Consider the following 10,718-nt stretch of genomic DNA (forward strand, 5'->3'; position numbering starts at 1 on the left):
AGCCATTGTGTGCAGAGCACCACCAGCCTGACCCGCAGCCGCATATGCCCTGCCGTTCAGCTTAGATGTCATTTTCAGAGGCTTAGACGGCAAGGTCGGAGTCTTTAACATCGCTGTTTCTCCCATTGAAAGATAGTTTGCCAACGTCTCTTCTATGGGAGGCATTGATGCATATCCGTGCTCGCTCAATCCCTCCACGTTCGCATAATTTGCGCGGTGAAAAAGATGAACGCGAGCCAAATATCGGTTTTTCCAAGACCTTTCCACCTCGGTGTGCAGGTCTGGCCAAAAACGGAAGACTCGTCGGAATTGGGAGATCATGGCCAGCCAAAAAACGCTCATCTAATCTGCCGTGAGCGGGCTTTGGCTTTTCGTGCTTCCAAGAGAGACCTAATCTCTCAGTTGCATGCGTCATGACCTCCAACAATTCAGCATATGCGGGGCAGGCAGGCTGAGAGGGTTCAAATGCTTTATCTTCATCCTCATCAACCACATCCTGCTCTTCTGGGCTTGCATTTGTCAGAGCACTATCAGCTGGATCAGATGATCCTAAAGAAAGAACATCTACATCCAACTATTCGCACTCGTCGGCGGCAGAAGATTGAGAAAGAGAAATACCTCATTCGAAATCCTCCGCCAGCTTGACCTGTGAGCCACGATCTCAGTCTCCGCTGTGCCTCGGCTGCAGCAGGTCCTGAACCACGGGGCGCCGACGCTTGTCCTAATTCCCTCGAGAAAAGGGACAAGCGTGAACGGAGCTTTTTCATCGAAAAGCTCTCGCAAGCCACGCATTCCGCTCCCTCGAGAGCAGAGCGCGCATGATCCTCTCCGAGACAAAAAACGCACATATCGTGTGAATCATCCGGTTTCAAAAAACGCGGACACAGGGGAACACACTTCCTAAAGTGCTTGCCAGAGGATGCCATATTGCCTTTTACTCACACTTCAAACAAACAGATCTCCGGAAGACAAAGAAGTGGATGACGTGTTCCATGGTGCCCTTTTTATACCCGCAGTCGCATTATTGTTAACGTCATGGGCTACCACCTGCCAATGTCAAGTTCATTGTCGTTTTTTCATTCATGCTTCAGACACGGGTCACGCTGAGGCGTTCCCCTGGCGCCCTCTAGAGGATGCAGCATGGAGTTCCCTTTCGAAAGGGAACTTGCAATGCTTTGAAAGGTTGAAAATTATAGTAATACAGAACAAAGACAACAATAACAATAATAGTAATACACGCGCACCGTAATTTCACTCGCGGCTAGCTTGACCGTGTTTTTCTGAAGAGCGGCTGGCTTGACCGCAGTATCTTGGCGGCAGGGATTTAAAAATTTAACAAGACTCAAATTAACACAGGCAGTGAAAGACTGGATTTTTTGATCAGGTAGTGTACAAGTGATTTCAAAACTTTTCAGCCCATTAATATATATAGAGTATATATTATATATAGTATATAGTATAATAGTATATATTATTTATCTCATATAAGATGCATTTGGCTCCAGTAAAGCGCTTCATTGTAGTATTGCGGTGATTATCTCCTCAGCACGCAATGTGAGCAGCACAAACAACAATGCAGAATATTAATAACTATGACTGGGACTGTCATACACATAACATTATAATAAGAACACTATTATAATAAAAATAACCGTAAAAATGTTGTGAATTGTTAGGGTTTCGCTGATGTTTAATGTTGACATGACGTTTAATGTTGATAATCTCTTAATCAAAACATAAAACATTATTTACCCATAATTACTGAATGGCGATGCAGCGGTGAACTATTTGGAGGATGAGGCAGATGTTCATGAGAACATCCCCCCCCCCCCACTTCCCACTGCAGCAGTCGGTGCTGAAGCAAACTCACCACAAATGCCATATCTTGGTGGGTCTCCCACATGCCCCGAGAAAAACACCAAAAGACCAAACAACACCACATAAAACCAGAAAACATCTCTTTAAAATATGAAAAATTGGGACAGGGTTTTTAAAAGCTCAAAACGACCTGCCGCATCCAAGAATCCAGATTTCATGACCTATGGCCCAACTGCAGCAGATTGCATAAAGCAAACTAGACCTAATCCAGTCGATTTGTTCCTGTTGATGTACCCGCCTACTCTTGAGGGAGTTCACTGTTGGGATGTCAAATATTTATTCAATTCAAATCAAAGGGAAGATACTCGATCTGAACATGGATGAGTTGCTGAGGTTCTATGGGATTCTTCTTACATCTGGCTACAGTTCAGTGCCACGGCGGCACATGTCTTGGTCATATGATCCCGATGTCTACAATGAAGACATCTCAAATGAAATGAGAAGGAATCGTTTTGATGGGATAATGGCCTCAATCCATCTGGTGGATAACTCAGAGGCCACAAATGACCCTTTCTACAAAGTACGGCCCATCTTCAGTGCACTGAATGAGTCTTACAAAATGATGCCATACCAAAAATGGTTATCGGTTGATGAAAGCATGATACCTTATTATGGCAGGCATGGTTACGAGCAGTTCATCAGGGGCAAACCAATCAGGTTTGGGTTTAAATTTTGGAGCCTTTCATCACCTACAGGGAACATTTATCATATGGAGCCCTATTGCAGAGCGCACACACATCTCCCTGAAACTGGCCGAGGACAGGGTCCAAGTTTAGTCCTTGGTCTAGCTGAACAAGCGAAAGTTCCTCCAGGGTGTAACTTTGTACATGAAAACCTTTTCACCTCACAAGCCTCCTTGATGAAATGACAAAACGAGGTTATGGATGCCTTGGCACTCTGAGACAGTGCCGCCTGCATGATGTTCCAAATAGTGATTGTCAGACCAGATGACTCTTGTCTGTCTGCTATCGAATGTTCTGATATTTTATAAGTGGATATGACTTATCCACCAGATGGATTACAGTTTAAAACATGGTTAACTTTTATACTGTTAAAACATTATTGATAATACAAAATTAATATCTTCCAGTTAAAATTGTTCAGAGACCATATTATATTTTATTTGACTTAATGATATTTTAAAGTTTTGGATTCTACATGGTGTATGGTTTCCATGTCCTGGCTTCTGTTTTTCATAAATGAATGAGCCTACCTCAGATGAGTTTGCCAAACGGCAGTGTTTGTAATATTGGAAGTTCAAACATTGTGGAACATGAACAATAGTAATAAAGTTATGAAGTGAATTTTAACCATTACTGTTATTTTAAGTTTTAAATGTGTAAATAGGTCTAATTGAAGAATTTGTATGAATTCTGACTATTCTGTTTCGCACCTGTCACTATTGTGACCGAGTATAAAATCTAATATTTCACTAACTTAACCAACATAAAATCAAAAAGGGCATAAAGTTTGTGCGTTAGGGAGGTATAAGGAGTAAATTCATGTACTCAAGTTGCAAGAAAAAAATTGGGCTTAAACGGGTTAATAAGCTAGCATTATATTCGTAGAGAAGGAAATGCACTTTTATTTTTTTATTTCTTTCAGTGATCGATTCCTGTTGAGGCACGTGATGCATCCACCATGCCTGCTTCACATACAGTCTATGCACACAGCTTAAACGGTAAGTTCTAGTCTTGGCTACTTGACATTTCACAGCTAATTACATTGTCTGTCTTGAAAGGACAACAAAAGAATTAGACTGTCATCTATATTTTGAGGTGTCGCTCCCTTGTTCTATTTTCTCCCACATGTGACAGCATTGTTAACATAAAAAAAACTGAGCTACCTTTCATAGTTAACTTCTTATTCTTCATTACCTTTAGCATTTATTAAACTCACTTATTTTTCTTCCATAGACACAGTGTGGATCACTGGTGACAGCTATGTGAGACGCAGTGCCCAGAGAGCTGCTCAGTCTGCCAGGCATCCGTGTCTGTTGGTTTGGCTGGGGTGGACTCCGGTGGAAAGGACTTCTCCCCTTATTCTTCCACTCCTTGTGAGGAAGAGCGGCACCAGATATCCTCATCATCCACTGTGACGGCAATGACATGGGGGAGATCAGCGGTGTCCAGCTGGTCAATGTCATGAAGGAGGAGCTGCACCAGCTTCAGCTCCGGCACCCTGGCAGGAAGATCATGTTTTCAGCTGTGACCCAGAGGTGCCGGTGGAAGGCTGGTGCCAATCTGATGAAACTGGACAAGTCCCGGAAGTTTGTCAACAGTGTTATGGCTACATTTGTTCGTAGCCTAAGTGGTGTCATGATTGAGGACCCTCACATTAGACATGACAGTCCTGGGCTATTTTTGAAAGATGGAGTTCATTTCACACCTAAGGGAAATTATATGTTTTAAGTACTGCTTTAAATACCACATCCATAACACTGCAATTACTCAAAATTTATAATATACAATCAAACTAACTATGGATGTTAACTTTTTGAAGCTTGCAACTTGACATGAGAGAATATTAAAAATGATCATTTTTGTAATGTGTTTTGTTTTTACATGACATGTCATTAACTGATCCTTGACTTTGACACAGAATTCCAGAAACTATCTACAGAAACACTACCGGGGAGGTTGCATATGTATTTCACACAATGGCAAACAGATCAATATCACTATTCATGCGGATTGTAAGAGATATTGAACAGTCCATCATGTGTCATGGGAAAACTCATAAAAACTATGAGATTAATCTGCAGTATCTGTGTGTGTTAAGGAAGGCCTATGTATAAGATCTAGGGTTAAAACCATAAACAAATATTACGATACTATACCAGCTCAAGTATCACGATACAAAGTAGTATCGTGATACCATGCCATATTGTATAAATTCAAAATTCAGATCTACAAAATGAAGCAAAATGTCAGAAATACTAAGATACAAATGAAAACAGACCAAATAGTCCTCAGAATATATAAATATTTTTAATGAGAATTAATAACTGGCTCTTTGAAAAACTCAAGAACATGTGTCATGCATGTACTCCATCTGTACAGTAATGAAGTCATGCAAATTGAAACTCTTCTCAGTGTACTAAGTATTAACACTGCATTAAGAACTGAATTTCTTGGATTTCTCAAAGAAGCTGTCGATGGTGGGCTGCTACTTGCTGGTGGCAGGGTTAACTGTGTGGGCACCAGTTAGGGCAGCATGGTTCTGATTCTGAAAAAAAAAAAAAACTATGAAATTAATTACTTGAATTCTGTTTGTTTGTAAAAATGCATAAACATTTTTTACATTTTGAATATAAAAAATAAATTATATATTCAATCGCCCATTTCATATTTTTTTTAAATACAATAGAATACAGAAAGTTTTTACATTTATGTTGTATGTTAGTACTGTTCATTTAATAAAATAAAAACAAAAAAAAATGTTTTTTAATTAATCAAATGAAATCAGTGTAAGCAAAATACATTTTAGAACTGCAAAATTGGCACAGAAGGTGCAATTACAACTGCATAAATGAGTATTTATTTTATATATGAAGTTTTAAATATAAAATGCCAAATACAAATATATGAAATGCTGAAAAAAATATTATTTTATGGACTACCTTTAAATGGGAAACTACAACATCCAGTAGGTGGCAGTCGTTCTTAATACCTTTATTCATTTATAATGTTAAAATCAGCTTGTTTCGTTCCTAAACGTATGTTTGTTTTGAACGAATCGGGTGAGTAAATTGTTAAATGAGCCATTCACAAAGTTTCGTGTGAGTGATCTCATTCTTTTACCTGATGAGACTGGAAAACCTACGATGATGGAAAACCAAAGTAATTCCATTTTTCACTATGTGATTGTTGCGGTCAAACGTTGTATTTAAATTCATTGTATTCACAGGAACAGACCATTGCAAATTAAAATGAAATGAACTGAATCAGATGCTTGTTGAAAAAAAAACACAATACCATATATGCTATATAAGGAGCAAATTCTACACAGGTTTTTTGCGCGCTTAAAGGGCACCGCAGAAAGACGTCAGGAAGACAAAAAGACGCTATATTGTTTATTTGCAACATTGTTCGAACGTTTTAGCAACTGCCCCACAAGACACATACAACAGTACTTAATACAGTGACACCGCCAGTATTTTGAACCCTTAGTATCGCGATACTACCGTAGTACCGGTAAACTGTGCATCTGCCGTAGATGAAGGACAATCAGGTGCAGGGACCGCAGCTTAGAGGAATGTTAAAAGAAGAACAGAACACAATACAAAAATTACTTACCATTTTTTTTATGTGTGTGATAAAAAAATGTGTGCAATTATATTGACAATATATTGCACACAAATTTGGGGTGTGCGATATTGACAAAAAATTATATATCTATAATATTCTGGGATTAACGATAATTAGACGATATTTTGCTAAGTGTGTTATTGTGCTGGTATCTTAAGGACTACCGATGACAGCTGACTCCTGAATTTTTTTATATTCTTCATATTCTGTGTGGTCAGTTCACAGCAGTAATAGAAATTAATAATTTCCAAAAAGTTTTATGGGCATTTTTACCTTTAAGCCATTTTTTCTAAAATTGTGCACCATCTTTTGAGTAATTTTCTTGCTTTTTTTTTTTTATCAATCAATTTAAACCAGTATCAAAAAAATTCTCCTATGCAATGCAGAGGACAATCAGAAGCTGCACTAGAAGTGTCATTTAGATTCATATACACATTTAATTCAGCGCTGAGGGACATTAAATACTTTAACCTGCAGTTACAAATGTATAAATAATGTTTTGATATTTTAAACATAAAACATTGAAAACTGATTGTTTGAAATTATAAAAAAAATAAAAAAGGTACCTTAAATGTTAAATTAAAACCACCAGTAGGTGGCAGCAAGTCACTGTTAATAAGTGAGTCATTATATTTAAACCGAATCATTTAAACGAGGAACAATCATTCAGGAATGAAACAGCTTCCTGTTGCTCAGAGATGCAAAACAGTGCTGTGGCTGTGTTTGAGATGATTTTTATTGGAGAAATAGAGCAAAAACAGGAAATATGGTGTCTAAAACGTAAGTCTCTTACGTTTTAACGCACTCTAAATGATCACGCGCACTAGTCTAACCTACCAGACTTCACCTAATGTATGTGTGCACTCTGTATGTGTTTTGTGTTTGCTTTTCGCGATATTCTAATATATCAAATCACACATCGTTAAAACATAATTATGATATTATCCCAGACCATACATATCGCACACCCATATGTTTAGATTTTTATAATACATTGTCTTCTTATCAATCCACCAGTTCACATTTAAAGCTCTGTGTGTTTGCAGGGTAAAAACATGGGTGGATTTTCACATTGGTCTGAACTCTGAACAAAACAACATTTATTCTCTGCCAGCAGGTGGAGCCTTTGGTAGAAATATAACTGTTTCCCCGTTAACAGCAGAACACAAAGCAGCAGCACCGGACTTTGATGTCCAGCACTCATGTTTATTTAATGAAATCATAACGTTACCCTTTCGAAGTTTAATCTTCACATTCAACCATATCACAATTCTGATCTTTCAGTCCCCAAATTTAAGACTTCTTGAAATCATAATTAAGACTTTCTTGTACAATTTAAGACTTTTTAAGACCCCTTGGAAACCCTGTCAAATATGACTTATCATCTGAAATATGTAAGTAGTAGCAACTTTACATGGCTGCTCATCTAATGTTAACCTAGAAAAATGTGTGCTGTAAGTGACTGTGTGGAGTGTGGAAGCTGAACAGTAGCTCACTGCAGACAGATGGAGGCGCCGGTGCGCTCACTTACTCTTAAAATACTCCGTCATTTTGGTCATACAGATAAGAGGAATATATCTTTCGAATCTGTAATGCGTCTACGTTTATTTGTGTACACTCACTATAACAACAAAACATTGCAGTTTTGTAAAATAATAAAATACTTATGAATCAGTTATGAATTATGAATAAGATTTCTGTGTTTATTATCTAATTCTGTGTGGATTTTCAACAATTACTAGGCTGGAAAACACACCAACAGGCAACACTGTTCTTCATCTGAACTTTTATATATTGGCTAAATTGTTGTGAGCTACTGTAATATGGGTAACTGAAAACACATCATAACAAAACCATACATTGTCCTATCATTGTACCTGCATGATTATATGTGGCAATAAATAAATAAATACACTTGGAGTTAATTAGCTAAATTTGCTAGTGAAATTGCTGCCTTGCACTTCTAAAGGTTCTAAACACAACTTCTTGATCTGATTCAACAGATTGTGTTCCGTAAATTTAAGGATTGTTCCCATCTCTTTTGATTAACTTTTGTTCTTGTTGAGTGGAAAATCGCAGTGGACCTTGGGATCCCAACATACAATGACGTCAGTGTCACAAATAAATGAATAAATAAATAAATGATTGATTACATTGCACTAATCATTGATTAATCGATCACGAATTTAAGCACATTAAATATATTAACATCAACCAGCCTCTGATAAAAATACATTATGCAGCATTATGACCAGAAAACACTTAAAACTGCTTACTGCTATTGCACATGACATTGAGCATTGTTTAACTCACCGCTGAACGCTGTTGCACTGAGGGATCTTTGGGGGGCACCCGAGCCACGAACACTTTTTTATATGTTCTACATTTCATATATTTATATAACATATATTCCACATTAAAACTACATACATACATATATATATATATACAGTACAGGTCAAAAGTTTGGAAACATTACTATTTTTAATGTTTTTGAAAGAAGTTTCTTCTGCTCATCAAGCCTGCATTTATTTGATCAAAAATACAGAAAAAAATTTAATATTGTGATATATTATTACAATTTAAAATAATTGTTTTTAAATGTATTATACTTTAAATTATCATTTATTTCTGTGATGCAAAGCTGAATTTTTAGGATCATTATCACATGATCCTTTAGAAATCATTCTAATATGATGATTCATTATCAAAGTTGGAAACAGTTCTGCTGCTTAATATTTTTTCAGAACATGTGATACTTTTTTAGGATACTTTGATGAAAAAAAAGTAAAAAAAAAAAAAAAAGCTATGTTTTTAAAATATAAATACTTTGTAATAACAATATACACTACTGGTAGTAGGGTAAGTAATTTTTTTTCTTTCTTTTTTTTAAATAAAATCAATACTTTTATTCAGCAAGGATGTGTTAAATTGATAAAAAGTGATAGTAAAGAAAATATATTATTAGAATATATATTATTAGAATTTTTTTTTTATTTTGAATAAATGCAGTTCTTTTTAACCTTTTATTCATTAAATATATTAGACAGCAGAACTGTTTCCAACACTCATAATAAATCAGAATATTAGAATGATTTCTAAATGATCATGTGATAGACTGGATGTTACATGTGACACTGAAGGCTGGAGTAATGATGCTGAAAATTCAGCTTTGCATCACAGGAATAAATTATTTTTTAAAGTATATTCAAATAGAAAACTATTATTTTAAGTTGTAATAATATTTCACAATATTACTGTTTTTTCTGTATTTTTGATCAAATAAATGCAGGCTTGATGAGCAGAAGAAACTTCTTTCAAAAACAATAAAAATAGTAATGTTTCCAAACTTTTGGTCTGTACTGTATATATATATATATAAACATACCTAATGCAGAAAAGCTGCCTCTTTTTCCAAATTGTGTAGATGACCAGGGGGCTGATTTCTTCAGAGCGTACGCAAAGAGATTTTGTTTCTAAATATTTTTTTATGGGGAACCAAATGATCAGTGAGAGCAGAACAAATGTGTCACACGTTTTAAACTCAATAAAATGGTAAAATACATAGGCTATATCAAGAGCATGCTCACAGATAAACACAGAGAACAAATCAGAGTTGGATGAAGAGTGGATTAGAGCCCTGCTAAGGTCCACAAATATAGGCCCTATCCAGTCTTTTTTCCCCCTTTTCCCCAAAAAGAGCTTATACTACTGTTTCAGCTATTAAAATAGTTCAGTTTGGTATGTAATGGAAAAAAAGTGATTGCTCAGATAAATTCATTATTGGCTCCCCCTAAACTCTGCCTTTGCAGACAGCGAGCAATTTTTAAAATCAAAAATCAGTTGGAGGAGCAGACAAAGATGATCTGGGTGCCGCCAACTGACTAGCTCTGCCATAGCTAATCTATTATAGCCTTCCTATTTATCGTCATCTCCACCCATACACAGCAGATAACCGGCTGCGGTCTGCTTACCTAAGACTTCAAATGTCAACGCTGCAGGTTCAGAGTTCTATATAGTAGTCTGTCAGAATCCCTGGGCTTTAAAAAGTGACGTCAAGAGGTCCTGACCAAACGTCCATATGTGACGTGTTCTGTTTTGCTGTTTGCTATTAATTTATGTTGTTATCTGAATTGTGCTATCTATATTGTTTTTAATTTATGTTGTTCTGCATATCACCTTAGTCCTGGAGGAACATGTTTCATTTTACTGTGTAAAGTATGTTATATGGCTGAAATTATAATAAAAGCCTACTTGACTTGAGTATTTGTTACAAAATGAACATGAACTAAATATTATCTCATAATAGCACAAGTCAAATTGAATCCACTATGCTACATGATGTTACTTTTGTTAATTGATCAAAATTAATATAAATAATCAGATTATGTATTTTTAGCATTTCAGGTATTGTTATTAAATGTTTCACATACAAACCTTATCAAAATCTATGATGTTACGTTCATTAATGACATTGATCAAAATGAATATGAATAAATAATCAAATTATGTACGTTTAGCATTTCAGGT

The sequence above is a fragment of the Cyprinus carpio genome, unplaced genomic scaffold (assembly GCF_018340385.1).
Source record: "Cyprinus carpio isolate SPL01 unplaced genomic scaffold, ASM1834038v1 S000006610, whole genome shotgun sequence".
Classification (NCBI taxonomy): Eukaryota; Metazoa; Chordata; class Actinopteri; order Cypriniformes; family Cyprinidae; genus Cyprinus; species Cyprinus carpio.